General features: G+C 35.9%; 1 long non-coding RNA gene across 1 annotated transcript; it reads right to left on the reverse strand.

Moving 5' to 3' along the window:
- Window positions 1–715: 715 nt before the first annotated feature.
- LOC122429668 lies at window positions 716–14342 on the reverse strand. Its single transcript, XR_006266082.1, has 3 exons — window positions 14129–14342; window positions 8136–8143; window positions 716–726 (listed from the first exon to the last, which is right to left on the reverse strand). It is a non-coding gene; the product is annotated as an uncharacterized LOC122429668 (long non-coding RNA).
- Window positions 14343–16103: the final 1761 nt, after the last annotated feature.

The following is a 16103-nucleotide window of genomic DNA, read 5'->3' on the forward strand; positions in this document are numbered from 1 at the left end:
GGATTATTCTGTATGACTCACCTTGAAATACAGGTGGCAATAGAATGGTATAGACAGTAAATATAAGGAAATAAGAAATTCATTCCTTCAGTTGCTCATTTGCTGTAAATGTATTTGCTAGGTTTTAACCCTATTTCACATTGTTCAAGTCAGTAACAAAATTTTTAAAAGCTTGCAATCAAGGAAATTATCTCCTGAGCATTAGGAGAGACAAATAGTTCCTTGATTTGATATGTGATTGAATTCTACTATTGGAAATAAATTTTCATGAGCTACTATGAAACGGAAGAATGTATATATATGAATATATATATACACATATATAGCTTAGCATAAATGCCAAAACCTAAAATAGAAGGAAAATTACACAGACAGGACATTTTTATATAAGAACAAGACATAGTCTTAAATCAGGGAAGCATAACAGTTGTCTTTACCACAGGACATCAGGATTCAAAGCAACAAATCTCCAGAAATGTCTTTATCATTTTTTCCTTTTTGGAGCCCTCCATAAAGTTAAGTGGTAGAGAAACCAACTCCCGTTCCTCTATCAGCAGTAAGCAAACTCTCTCACCTGACCACCTTAGAAAAATAGTGGGTGTGTGAGCATGCTAAGTCACTTCAGTTGTGTCTGACTCGGTGTGACCCTATGGACTGCAGCCTGCCAGGCTCCTCTGTCCATGGGATACTCTCAGCAAGAATACTGGAATGGGTTTCCATGCCCTCCTCCAGGGGATCTTCCCCACCCAGGGATCGAACTGGTAGCTATTATGTCTACCTGCATTGGTGTGTGGGTTCTTTACTACTAGCACCACCTGGGAAGTCCAAGAGTGGGTTTACTTGGCAGAAATTCCTGATATTTTTCATGGAATTTTTATGGTAGGACTTGACTGTTACTTTTTGCCTTAGATTTTTCCTATTTAACTTTTTCTGTTTGACAATAACCACAGAAAGAACAATTTGTCCAGTAAAAAGAGAGTTATTAGCAATTACTAGGTAGACTCAGAGAGAGGAGGTATCCATACGTGCTACCCAGTTGCAGGCCATTATTACATCCTTCAAGTCCCTGACATTCTCCAAAGCAGGGGAGAGGTTTAAGGAGGTGTTTGCCCTTCTGATGTCCCTCGTGCTTTCAAGATCACTTAAATCTTTTCTTAATCTTCTCCGTTAATCTAAAAAAACATCCTCCAAAGAGCATCATTCAGCATTTCTCATCCACAAAGCTTTCTGTGTGCGTATTTTCTCTAGCTTAACAGCAGGAGGGGATAGGTTTGAGAATTTGTTGCACTAAGTCACCCAAATCACCATGTGAGAAACAGAACCACGTACAGCATTCTCAGACCAGGTGTAAACACCTCCAAGGCCAAAGAAATGCATCATGTTGACATCAATGTGAGACCTGAGAACCTTGAGAGTTGGTTACACTTGTCTATCAGGGATCAAATGCAAGAAACCAAGAGACATCTTGTAAATTCAGCTGATGATCCCTAGGATTTAGTTTTTGTCCTAGTTGATTAGACTGAATGCAGATGTTACAGCAACACATGAAAGGTAGATGGTTCCTGTGTTCTTGTCTAGGGTAATCATTACAGTTGTAGTTTAATTTTATGGGCTGATAATACATAATTCATGGGAATATCCTGGACAAACTAAACTCTTGATGATTAGAAATATCTGCAGCAACTTATTGAATGAATGGGGTTGGAGATGTAGAAATCAGCTATTCTCACCATCCTGGGTAGATTTTCCAAAAACTGGAGGATTAATAAGGCTAAGACTGCAAAAACTTGTAGAGGTAGCTTATATAAACATTCCTCCCTCTGATCTAGATAAATACATAAATCTGGGAAGCTGTTGTGAGAATGTATCATTTAAGTCTCCGCTATATGCTATGATCTTTAAAATAATAATAAAAGCAATAAAAGCAGGGGAAAAGGCAGTCTGTGTATGTGTTCATATGAGCACATATATATCTGAATTAAATACTGGCTTCATTGTCATGTGAGGTTTTTATTATGGTCACATGAATGGAGAAGAGCAAAGTGCAGTCTAAAGTCCCCTCCCTGCTTTCTCCTTTCCTTGTGCTACACTTATGTCCCTGTTGGTTGGAGTACATAGAAGGGAAACAGTGAGTGGTCTAACTGATGCTTCTAGGGCTTCAGTATTTCAGAAGAGGCTTCAGAGGAGAAGAGAGATGTCCAATGTATGCTAAGAAACTGATATTTTCTGTTGGTGATTAAGCCAGGTAAGTGTAAAAAGAAACTTATCATGTAGAAGGGCAGTGTTGAAGAGAGAGAGAAAGAGAAAGTGTGTCTGTGTGTGTGTGTGTGTGTGTGTGTGTCTGTCTGTCTGTCTGTATATGAAGGATCTGAGAAAAGCCAATAGAGACAGCAGAGAATCTAAGAAAAATAAATTTAGCATCTTCAACTCTCATGATCTGTGCATCTTTGTTCTAGCTGGAAAGCCTTAAGGACTCTTTTAGAAAACCTGTAATCCCCTCCAACCTTAGATATTAGGCTTTTATCTTGCTCCCTCTGGTCCTGAACTTATCTAGTTCTATCCTAGTTGGTTCTGGATCCACTGCATGTTCCTTACATTATCTCTACATCCCTTGGTTTTCTTTCCATCACTGTCCATCCAGCAGAGGCATTCATTCTGTGTCAGATGAGAACAAGGTGAGTCTCTTTTTACCTGCACTCCCTCACCTCAACTCAATCACTCATCCAAAACCAATGCAAGAATTCATTCAGGCCAACCTTCTTCTAAGGGTCTGGAATCTTTCCTGCCTCTTCCAGCTTCTCATACCTCCTTCAGGAAGGAAGATGAGAATGAGAGCAGATCTGTGGTCAGGCAGAGCTTCCCTCACTCCCCTGTGCTGGTGCTGTCAGATAAAGTTACTTCAGTCACAGCACATTACCCAGGAGAGAAGCTCCTGCTTATCCCAACCCCTGCTTGATTTCCCACCATGGGCCAACCCAGGCAGCAATCTTCCCTTGACTCCCTAGGGGATGGTGAAGGTCAGTTTTCCTAAGGAAAACAGACCTGAGTCATGATTTTTGTTTATTTACAGGAAAGAAGCGAAGAAAAACATTGTTTTCTACACAGGAGCCAACTAAGAGATCTCTGGGGTTCCATTTTTCACATCTTACGTTATGAATAGATCATTCCGTATCACTTCAGCTGCTCTTCTAATCAGCATGCTAACTATGTTTTATCAAGGCATCTCTCAGAAGCCTGGAGGAAATGGTAAGTTTAAAAAATGAGTGAAGTGGTATTTATAATACTAGACTTCTGAATGGTTTCAAGAAAAGATGTGAACAGTGTTTTAATGTATCTGAAGAAAGTAATTTCCATGGACCATATCTGATAAACTCGCTCTATCATTTCATCATTCAGTTCAGTTCAGATCAGTCACTCAGTCGTGTCTGACTCTCTGCAACCCCATGGACTGCAGAATGCCAGGCCTCCCTGTTCATCGCCAACTCCCAGAGTTTACTCAAACTCATGTCCATTAAGTCGGTGATGCCACCCAACCATCTCATCCTCTGTTGTCCCCTTCTCCTCCTGCCTTTAATCTTTCCCAGCATCATCATCCAGTGGTCACATAAAATCTGTATTAACTCTGGGATCAACAGTGTTAAAGACATCAGATTATATTTTCCAGAATCTGCAGGGTCCACAAACTCTAATGGAGAAAGAATGACTAAATAAATAAAAGACTTAGGGAAAGGAAAACTTTGTGAGATGTAGCAATTATTTTACTTTCACATACATAATGAACTATCTAGTTTGATCAATAGTCAACTGATGGAATTACTCAGGCCGAATTAAGACTAATCTGTACAAATTCTTTTCCAAATACACAGTAATTTTTTAAATTTCCCATTTATTAAGATGTAATAGCACTGTATAAGTTTAAGGCATATGGCATCTTTTGCCTTTCATTTATCATGAAATGATTATCACAATAATTTTAATGAACATCCTCATCTCATATAAATACATATTCATAAAATAGAAAAAATTTCCTTGTGATGAGACATCTTAAGATTTATTCTCTTAACAATGTTCATCTATAATGTAAAGCACTATTAATTACCTCTGTCATGTTGTTTATTATCTAGTAGTTATTCATCTTACAGCTGAAAGTTTGGTGCTGGAAAACTGGATAGCTGCATATGAAAGAATGAAATTAGAACATTTTCTCACACTATATACAAAAATAAATTCGAAACAGATTAAAGACTTTAATGAAAGACCAGAAACCATAAAACTCCAGAAGAATACATAGACAGTACACTCTTTGACATGTCTTAGCAATATTTTTTAGAACTTTCTCTTCAAGCAAGGGAAACGAAAGAAAAACAAACAAATGGAACCTAATTAAGCTTAAAAGTTTTTGTACAAAAGGAAAGACAACCTACCCAATGGAAGAAAATATTTGCAAATGATAGGACCAAAATGGGTTAATATTCAAAATAAATAGTTCATATAACTCAATATAAAAAATAATAATAATAAACCTGATTTATGAAAGGGCAGAAGAACTGAATAGAAGATGTTTTTTCCAAAGAAAATATACAGATGAGGAACAGGCCTTAGTATTCTTTTTTTTAAAATTTCTCAGGCATCTTGTTTAAAATCTTCTTACTCACTTTTTATTTTACTTATTGGAGTCTTCTTCTTTTCCTTACTTAATCTTGTCTGAAAGAAGTGAAAGAAAGTGAAAGTGAAAGTCAGTCAGTCAGTCGTGTCTGACTCTTCCCGACCCAAGGGAATTCTCCAGGCCAGAATATTGGAGTTAGCCTTTCACTTCTCCAGGGGATCTTCCCAACCCAGGGATCCAACCCAGGTCTCCCACATTGCAGGCAGATTCTTTACCAGCTGAGCCACAAGGGAAGCCCAATAATACTGGAGTGGAAAGCCTATCCCTTCTCCAGGCGATCTTCCCCACCCAGGAATTGATCCAGGGTCTCCTGCATTGCAGGTGATTCTTTACCAACTGAGCTATCAGGGTCTGGCTAAGTGCTTGCAAATTGTATTCTTTTTTTAAAATCTCACTCATTGTTTTGTTAATTTTTTTCATTATTCTTGTTTTCTGCTCTGAAACTTATTATTTCCTTCCTTTTGCTTTGAGTTTAGTTTATTCTTTTTATAGTTCCTTGATATGTAACATTAAATTATTTTATTTTTTTTCATTTTGGAGATATTTTTAGTGTAGTCTTTTTTAACTATCAACTGAGTGACTAACACTTTCATTTTCTTTCCATTTTATCTGCCTGCATGGCAGAAGATCGGGGTCAATCCCTGGGTAGGAAAGATCTCCTGGAGAAGAGAACAGCAACCCACCTCAGTACTCTTGCCTTGAGAATCCCAAGGACAATAAGAACTTGATGGGCTACAGTCCATAGGGTTGCAAAGAGTTGGACACGACTGAGCTACTAACACTTTCACTTTCTTTTATAACTATGAACTTCCCTCTTGGTACTGCTTAGACATAGATGTAATAATCCTCAGTCAAAGTCTAGCATGTCAAAAAACTATACACTATGACCAAATGGGATTTACCCCTGGGATACAAGGTTGGTTCTACATATACAGATCAATCAATATGATACAACATAACAGAATGTAATATTTAAAACAAAAAGGTCACCTCAATATATGCAGAAAAAGCATTTGACAAAATGCCACATCCATTCAGACTTAAAAAAAGAAAAATTCTGAACAAAATAGATATAGAAGGAACTAAACACAATAAAGGCCATATGTGAAGAACCTAGCATTATAATTAATAGGAAAAAGCTTCTTCTTAAAGATCCTGAAAAAAGCAAGCATGCCCACTTTCTCCCTTTTATTCAACATAGTAATGAAGGTACTAGCAAGGGCAATTACACAGGAAAAAGGTAAACCTATCCAAGTCACAATGGAAAAGTAAAATTGTTTCTATTCCCAAATTGCATATTATACATGTAGAAAACCATAGACTTCACCAAAAAACTTCTAGAACTCATAAATGAATTGTATAAATTTTCAAGATTAAAAAAACACAAAAATCAGTACCATTTCTTTATATTGGCAAAATATCGAAAGGAGAAATCAAGAAAACAATCCTATACATTTAACCAAGGAGATAAAATATCTATATACTGAAAACTACAAGGTATTGATGAAAGAAATTTAAGAAGACACAAATAAATGGAAAAAATATCTTAAGCTCATGGATTGGAAGAATTAATAGTGTAAAATGGCCATACTACCTAGAGTAATCCACAGATTCAATGAAATGCCTATTAAAATCTCAATGGCATTTTACATAGAAATAGAAAAATCAATGCTAAAATTTGTAAGAAACTGGAAGACATCAAAGAGGCAAAGCAATCTAGAGCAAGAATAAAATGGAGGTATTACACTTTCTTGATTTCAAATTATACTAATCCAAACAATATGGAACTGTCACGCAAACAAACATATAGACCAATGAAACAGAATGGAAAGTCCAGAAATGAGCACATGCATATAAGGTCAACTAATTTTTAGCAATGGGGAAAGAACAGTCTTTTCAAAAGTGTTGGAAAAACTGTACATTCACATGAAAAAGCATTAAATCAAAAATAATACATCTACAATGGCAAGTGTGATGGACGTTTGTTCATGTAAGTCATGTAGTCATTCAGGATGATAATAGTATATATGCTAGAGATAAGAGGCAAAAATAAAATCTGTGAAATACTCTATGAGAAACAAATTGAAAATTAGTCTACTCACCTCTCCAGAACACAAAGACAAATTTTCTTAATTATTCTGATGTTTAGATAAATGCAGAATATTTTTCTTTTGTTTTCCAGTGATCAAAACAGAGAGAGAAGGTGAGTAATATTTTTCTTTAGTATTCTTTGTCTCCAATGGCATTTACATATGTATTTTTAAATGTCACCTTTTCTATCTGTGACTACAAGAAAATGGCAATTTTATAAAACTTTGTTGGTAATTAGATTGTTCTATCTTAATCTTTTCTAACCTTTATTCTTCAACTTTAATCTATCCCATTGCTCTTTTCCTTTTACTTTGCTCACTATCCACAATTTTTCTTTTGTTTTTCAGTGATCAATACAGAGAGAGAAGGTGAGTAATACTTTTCTTTAGTGAGCCCCAATGATTATCAGATTCTTGGAGATATTGAGATGAGAGGTGCTGAGGCATTAAGATTTTCAGATGAGAAGCACTGATGTATGGAGCCTGCAGTCACTGCTATTTGTAGAATCTTATAGCATTCTAAATTTTGGATACCTATTGCAATTTCTGATACAGAATTTCCTTGAAGTACTCATTTTAATTTTTCCAAATCTTTTGAGGAGTCTACCTGTATACAAAGAGGCTAATAAATTTCTTTTTGGTGGCTATTACTTTAGAGAAATCCTTTTTAACTGACATTCTCAAGAAATCTTTATTAACATCTCTAAAGATCAAAGCTATAATTTCTCCTTTATTATTCTGTCATTATTGAATGTGCCCACTTACAATTTGTCAGACAACATTGCTTTGGGAACCTGTAACACCAAACTGAATAATTTATATGCTTCCTAATTTTATTGATTGAATTCAATCTTTCTTGCACAGGTTTGCCAAGGAATTGCTCGGTAGCAAAAGAAGGTGAGTTTCATTACCCTATTTACATCTACTTATTCACTACTGCTATTTTTTTTTTAACTTTTCAATTTTTCCCTTGGACTTTCACCTTCCATTGCATTCCTTTATGACCCTGGGCATATTGCTAAGTCACTTCAGTCATGTCTGACTGAGATCCCATGGACTGTAGCCCGCCAGGCTCCTCTGTCCATGGGATTCTCTAGGCAAGAATACTGGAGTGGGTTGCCATCTCCTCCTTCAGGGGATCTTCCCCACCCTTGGTTCAAACCCACGTCTCTTATGTCTTCTGCATTGGCAGGCAGATTCTCTACCACTAGAGCCACCTGGAAAAATTTCTCTCTCAGATTGAAGCTTGCGTGTGCTCAATCATGTCCAACGCTCTGTGACCCCATGGACTGTACTGCCAGGTTCCTCTGTCCCTGGAATTTTCCAGGCAAGAATACTGGAGTGGGTTACCATTTCCTACTCCCGGGAATCTTCCTGACCCAGGGATCTAATTTGCATCTCCTGCATTGGCAGCTGGATTCCTTACCACTGCTGAGAAGGCATATAAACAGATTAAAATTTTTCTCTCAGTTTGAAGCTTACACAGTTTTTAAATGTACCTTTCTTCCACACATTGCCTTCTTTTTTCTGCACACCTCTTCTGATTCTGACATTCTACCTCCATCTTTCACTTGATCCTTGTGATTGCATTTGACCCACCCAGAGAATCAAAGATGGCCTCCTCACCTGGTTGTCTTTAGCTTAATCACATTTGCAGAGGCCCTTTTGCTATGTAAGATAACATACTCTCAGAATCCAAGGATTAATTAGTATGTGGGTGTTTTTAGAAGACTATTATTCTTTCTATCACAAAATATATTTCTGCATCGTTCTCAACAGTATATGGAGATGTTTTGTAGTTTTTGTGCTTTACTCTCTGCAAATTTTAAATTCTGTTTCCTTTTGCTGTTTTGATTCAGTCCCCTAAAAAGTCTCTGCAAGTTTTCTTTTCTAATTTAGTCCTCTATGGCTAAATTAAATTAACGAACCATTCGTTGGCTAAACACAGCTGATGTTAAAAAACATGTTTTTGTTTTTTTGAACAAAGAGACAACTCTTAAACTCCTCCAGATGGGAGAAGAAAAATGAAAGTGGATTCTTTGGGGATGAAAGGGGACAAAGAATGAATATTGAATCTAACTGCACATGTCTATATTTTGTTTTTCAGAAGAACTTTCTTGGAAAGATATAATTTTAATTGTGCTTGGAACCATACTAATAGTCACAATAATTGCATTTTTCTATTGTTGCATAAGAAGATACAGAGAGCGGGGTAAGATATAAAAAATGCAATGCAATAAATTATGACAAAGCCCAATAAAATGAGTGGGAAATGAAAATAAGGAGAGAGTAATATCAATATTGTCCTGCATTATTTAGAAAAAAAGAGAGATTCTCGGGGAAGGAAAAAAATTCCCCCATTCTCCTTTTGTTTTTTGGCTGGTCTAATAATTAAGTTGACAGAGGTAAATTAGCAGGAGAAAAAAATTAATTTTGTCCATACAAAGGTCTCATAGATGTAAAGACTAAGAACTAATCAAAGTAGGATTTTATATACTTTTTAAACAAAGAAACAATAGATTTATGAAGAAGTGACTTGGCAAAAAAAAACTGAGGCTTTGGTACTAATTAATGAGGAAGAAATTATTACAGAAATATACGTTATCATATTTTCTCATTTTTAAATTATTGTTATTCTGATTAAAACTTACTTGTTCAAGATGTATAATTTCTTCATATATTGTCATATAAGGTTAACTAAATTTTTGATGAGAACTTTGCGTTCATATTTGTAAATCTCATTTACTCCATAATAATTCATTTCTCAGTTTATAGGATCTTCTAATTAAATTTCATGTAAATTTGGCAACAGCCCATAAAATATCAAGCCTTACATAATGTAACTATTAATGAATATATTTTTGAATAACTGAGAAAACAGTAGGATTTAAAAGCTTCACACACATGATAGTGACTGAAAATCGTTTTTCTGAAAATTATTAAAAACAACTATATAACCATATAAAGCTATAACATAAATATATAAATATATATAACATAAATATATAAATATATATAAATATATAAAATATATATAAATATATAAAAATATTTTATAGCATAAAATATTGATTTAATATTATGCTTCTGCTTTCTATTCCCCATCAGCCTAAGAGGCCTAATGAAAGATTCCCTTCCCTTTCAGGTTTTCACCAAAGACACTTAGGTAAGATTGAAATATTAATCCCCCCCAATAGAAATAATTAAATTATTTAAGCATAAAAATAAGATAATGTTATAAATTATAACTTGATGCTAGTGATAAAGAATCTGTGTGCCAATGCAGGAGACACAGGAGACCCAGGTTCGATCCCTGGGGTGGGAGGATCTCCTGGAGAAGGGAATGGCAACCCCCTCCAGTTTCCTTGCCTAGAGAATTCCATGGACAGAGGAGTCTGTCGGGCTGAGGTCTCAATGAGTCGGACACAACTGAGCACATCTTCCTCCTTCCAGAGCTTATTTATGAAGATTTGCTTATCAGTTTGCTAAAGCTTCCATAACAAATTGCATAGGTTAAGTAACAGAAATTAATTGTCTTATAATTCTGAAGAATATATGTCTGAGATCGAGACAGTTGTGTCCAACAATCATAGTTGTGCACATTATTGATTTGCCACAAAACGAGCATACCTATGTCACCAACAAGATCAGGAATAGAACATCAGCATACACAAAAAGCCTCCTTCTTGTCCCTCCCAATTACAACCCCCTTATTCACAAAGAACCACTATTCTGACATCTATTAGCACTATAGATGATTTTTTCCCTGTTGTAATTTAGTCCATCTATTAGAAATAAAAATGTCAGAGAGTGAATTTCATGTGTATAAAGTCAACTGCTAGATGAATAGTGATATTTGATGGATATATATAAGAGACATACATTTGTTATAGAGTGTAAATTAAGAATTTTATTATATTGTTTGCTTTTTTCAAATATTCAGCAGTGTTTGTATATTTGGAAAATTAAGCCCTTGTAGGTTGCATCAGTTGCAAATATTTTCTCCCAGTCTGCAGGTGGTCTTTTCATTTTGTTTACAGTTTCCTTTGCTGTGCAAAAGCTTTTAATTTTGATTAGGGAGATGTGGGTTGGATCCCTGAGTCAGGAAGATCCCTTGGAGGAAGAAATGGCAACCCACTCCAGTATTCTTGCTGGGGTAATCCTATGAAAAGACTGGCAAGCTATAACCCATGAGGTCACAAAGAGTCAGGCATGACTGAGCATCTCAGCATGCATGCATCCATTTGTTTATTTTTACTTTTATTTCCTTATGGAGCTTTTCTTGTGGCTTAGCAGTAAAGAATCTGACTGCCAATTAGGAGAAATGGGTTCAATCCCTGGGTTGGGAAGATCCCCTGGAGAAGGAAATGGCAACCCACTTCAGTAGTCTTGCCTGGAAAATCTCATGGGCAGAGGAGACTGGTGGGCTACAGTCCATGGGATCACAAAAGAGTCAGACACGACTTAGCAACTAAACAACAGTGCTCTTGGTGGCATATGCTTATTGTTAAAATCCTTATTTATTTGTCTTAGGAAACTGATCTAAGAAAATATTGCTGTCATTTATGTCAGAGAATGTTTTGCCTATGTTCTTTTCTAGGAATTTTATGGCATCATGCCTTATATTTAAGTCTTTTAGGCATTTGGATTTTATTTTTGTGTATGGTGTTAGGGTATGTTCTAACATCACTGATTTACATGTGACTGTCCAGCTTTCCAAAAATGCTGTCTTATCTCTATTGTATATGCTTGCTTCTTTTATCAAAGGTAATTGACTATAGGTATATGGGTTTATCTCTGGTTTCTTAGGCATATGGGTTTATTTCTGGCTTCTCTATTCTCTTTCATTGATCTATATGTCTGTTTTTGTGCCAATATCATACTGTTTTGATTACTGTGGCTTTGTAGTATTGTCTCTAGTCTGGAAGGGCTATGCCTCCAGCTTTGTTCTTTTGCCTCAGGATTGCTTTGGCAATTCTGGGTCTTTTGTGGGCCCATAAACATTTTAGGATTATTTTTTCTAGTTTTGTGAAAAACGTTATAGCAATCAAAAACTGGGAATAAGGGAAAAAGTAGGCATAGGACCTAAATAGACATTTCTCCAAAGAAGATATACTGATAGCCAAGAGGCACATGAAAAGATGTTCAATATTGCTAATTATTAAAGGAAATACAAATCAAAGCTACAGTGAGGTATCACCTCATACTTGTCAGAAAGGCCATTATCAAAAAGTCTACAAATAATAAATGTTGGAGAGGGTGTGGAGAAAAGGAAACCTCATGCACTGTTAGCGAGAATGTAAACTGGAGCAACCACTATTGAAAACAGTATGGAGGTTCCTTAAAAGCCTAAACACAGAGTTGCCATATGACCCAGAAATCCCACTCCTGAGATATCTGGAAAAGACAAAACTTCTAATTTGAAAAGTTAAATGTACTCCAGTGTTCATGGCAGCACTACTTACAATAGCCAAGACATGGAAGCAACCCACAAATGAAAGATAAATATTATGTAATATCATTTTATGTGGAATATTAAAAATAATACCAAAAACCTATTTACAAGCAGAAACAGACTCACAGACATTGAAAACAAGCCTATGGTTACCAAAAGAGAAGGAGGGAGGATAAAAAGGAGTATGCAATTACAAATACACATTAGTACCTATAAAATTGATGAACAACAAAGACCTACTGTATAGCACAGAGAACTATATTCAATACACTGGAATAACTTATAATGGAAATGAATCTGAAAAAATATTTGTGTATATGTATATACATATATATATATATATGAATTACTTTGCTGTACCCCTGAAACTTGAACGCAATGTCGTAAATCAGCTATATGTATGTCTATTAGTCTCTCAGTTGTATCCAACTCTTTTGGACCCTATGGACTGTAGCCCACCAGGCTCCTCTGTCCACAGAATTCTCCAGGAAAGAATACTGGAGTGGGTAGTCAGTCATTCCCTTCTCCCAGGGTAAATCAGCTATACTTCAACTTAAATAAATACAATTTTTTAATAAAATATATAAACAAAAAAATAATTTGGCTGTGGTTATGCCAAATTTCAGATGACTATGACAAATCTGAGGTAGAATGTAAAGTTAGAAGTTTAAGATATAAATTTGGAATTTAGAATAAAATTAGCAATTGAATAAAATCATGTAATTAGTCTTTTTATTGGGGTATAGTTGATTTACAATGTTGTGCTAGTTTCAAGTGTACAGCAGAGTTAATCTGTTACATATATACATATATTCATTCTTTTTCAGATTTTTTTCCCATATAGATCTTTACAGAGCTTGGAATAGAGTTCCCTGTACTATAGAGTAGATACTTTTCAGTTATATATTAAACTATGGATTTAAATAACATGAGACATAAAAGTTGACAAAGAAAGGAAGCTAACCAAGACATCAGCCCTAATATATACTAATATTGAAAGATTGGGAAGAGAAGTAAGAGAGGGCCAGAAAGAGACATAGGTAGTTACATAGTGGGTGGAAACAAGAAGGATGATGATTCCAAAATATTTTAAAAAAACAACGTGTTTCAAGGATAAAAGATAAAGATTAGTTTCTACTTGAATGTGTAACACAGAGTTTATTGGCAACCCTCTAAACAGTGTACTGCCATCTTGGAGTTATCATCAAAGCTGAGTAGATTTAAGAGATATCCAAATTAAAATGGTAAATTAAACATATGTTAATCTGTCTTTAGTGAAAGTTTTCCTTAAAATAAAACCAACAGGATTTTTGAAAGATGACAGTTTTATGTAGATACAGGTAATAACAGAGAAGACAAGAGCGGTATTTTCAAAACTACAAGTCAAACGTGCTAGTGGTTCCTGACTTAGAAAATCCAGGTTAACTGAACACTACATGGATGATATGATATAGTAGGAGGCAATAATAATGAAGCACAGAGCCACAGAAAAACAGACAAATTGTGAAAAAATTATTCCTTTGCAGAGGGAAATGTTAAATGCTATTGAAATTCTACTTAAGCTTCTCTCCATCTCTGTATGAATTGAAAACTGTGTTTCTCTCACCCAAAGATGGGAGATTTATGTTCCACAAAGGATGATCAGAGCAATCTAAGGGACATCAAACACTGAAAACTTGGGCTTCCAGAGCCATAATAGCCAGGCATATAGTCCAATAATAATAACAAGAGATGGTAGGAATGAACATCAATATTTTAGGAATCAGTGAACTAAAATGAACTGGAATGGGTGAAGTTAATTCAGATGACCATTATATCTACTACTGTAGGCAAGAATCCCTTAGAACAAATGAGGTAGCCCTCACAGTCAACAAAAGAGTACAAAATGCAGTACTTGGGTGCAGTCTCAAAAATGACAGAATGATCTCTGCTCGTTTCCAAGGCAAACCATTCAATATCACAGTAACCCAAGTCTATGTCCCAACCACTACTGCTGAAGAGCTGAAGTTGGACAATTCTATGATGACCTACAAGACCTTCTAGAACTAACACCAAAAAAAGATGTTCTTTCATCATAGGGGACTGAAATGCAGAAGTAGGAAATCAAGAGATACCTGGAGTAATAGGCAAGTTTGGCCTTGGAGTACAAAATGAAGCAGGGCAAAAGTGAATAGAGTTTTGCCAAGAGAATGCACTGGTCATAGCAAACACCCTCTTCCAACAACACAAGAGAATATTATGCACATGGACATCACTGAATGGCCAATAGCAAAATCAGATTGATTATATATTTTGCAGCTGAAGACAGAGAAGCTGTATACAGTCAGCAAAAACAAGACTGGGAGCTGACTCTGGCATCAGATCATGAACTCCTTATTGCCAAATTCAGACTTAAATTGAAGAAAGTACGGAAAACCACTAGACCATTCAGGTATGACCAAAATCAAATCCCTTATGATTATACAGTGGAAGTGACAAATAGATTCAAGGGATTAGATCTGATAACAAAAAGCCTGAAGAACTATGGACAGAGGTTCATGACATTGCACAGGAGGCAATGATCGAGACCATCCCCCAGAAAAAAGAAATGCAAAAAGATAAAATGGTTGTCTGAGGAGGCCTTACAGATAGCTGAGAAAGAAGAGAAGCTAAAGGCAAAGGAGAAAAGGAAAGATATACCCATCTGAATGCAAAGTTCCAAAGAATACCAAGGAAAAATAAGAAAACCTTCCTCAGAGATCAATGCTAAGAAATAGAGGAAAACAATAGAATGGGAAAAATTAGAGATCTCTTCAAGAAAATTATTAGAAATACCAAGGGAACATTCAATGCAAAGAGTGGCACAAGAAAGAACAGAAATAGTAAGGACCTAACATTAGCAGGAAATATTAAAAAGTGGTGGCAAGAATGCACAGAAAAACTATACAAAAAAGATCTTCATGACCTAGATAACCACAATGGTGTGATCACTCACCTAAGAGCCAGAAATCCTGGAATGCAAAGTCAAGTGGGCCTTAGGCAGCATCACTACGAACAAAGCTAGTGGAGGTAATGGAACTCCAGTTGAGCTATTCCAAATCCTAAAAGATGATGCTGTGAAAGTGCTGCACTCCATATGCCAGCAAATTTGGAAAACTCAGCAGTGACCACAGGATTGGAAAAGGTCAGTTTTCATTCCAATCACACAGAAAGGCAATGCCAAATAATGATCAAACTACTGTACAATTGCACTCATCTCACATGCTAGCAAAGTAATGCTCAAAATTCTCCAAGCAAGGCTTCAATAGTACATGAACCACGTACTTCCAGATGTTCAACCTGGATTTAGAAAAGACAGAGGAACCAGAGATCAAATTTGCCAACACCCATTGGATCATAGGAAAAGCAAGAGAGTTCCAAAAAAATATCTACTTCTGCTCTATCGACTATGTCAAAGTCTTTGATTGTGTGGATCACAACAAACTGGAAAATTCTTCAAGAGATGGGAATACCAGACCACCTCATCTGCTTCATAAGAAATCTGTATGCAGGTCAAGGAGCAACAGTTAGAACAGAACATGGAACAGTGTACTGGTTCCAAATTGGAAAGGAGCAAGGCTACAAATTGTCACTCTGCTTATTTAACTCGTATGCAGAGTACATCATGTGAAATGCCAGGCTGGGTGAAGCACAAGCTGGAATCAAGATTGCTGGGAGAAATACCAATAACCTACATATGCAGATGACACCACCCTTATGGCAGAAAGCGAAGACGAATTAAAGAGCCTCTTGATGAACGTGAAACAGGAGAGTGAAAATGCTGGCTTAAAACTCAACATTTAAAAAACTAAGATCATGGCATTTGGTCCTATCACTTTATGGCAAATAGATGAGGAAACAATGGAAACAGTGA

Source organism: Cervus canadensis, chromosome 28, assembly GCF_019320065.1.
Source record: "Cervus canadensis isolate Bull #8, Minnesota chromosome 28, ASM1932006v1, whole genome shotgun sequence".
Taxonomy (NCBI): domain Eukaryota; kingdom Metazoa; phylum Chordata; class Mammalia; order Artiodactyla; family Cervidae; genus Cervus; species Cervus canadensis.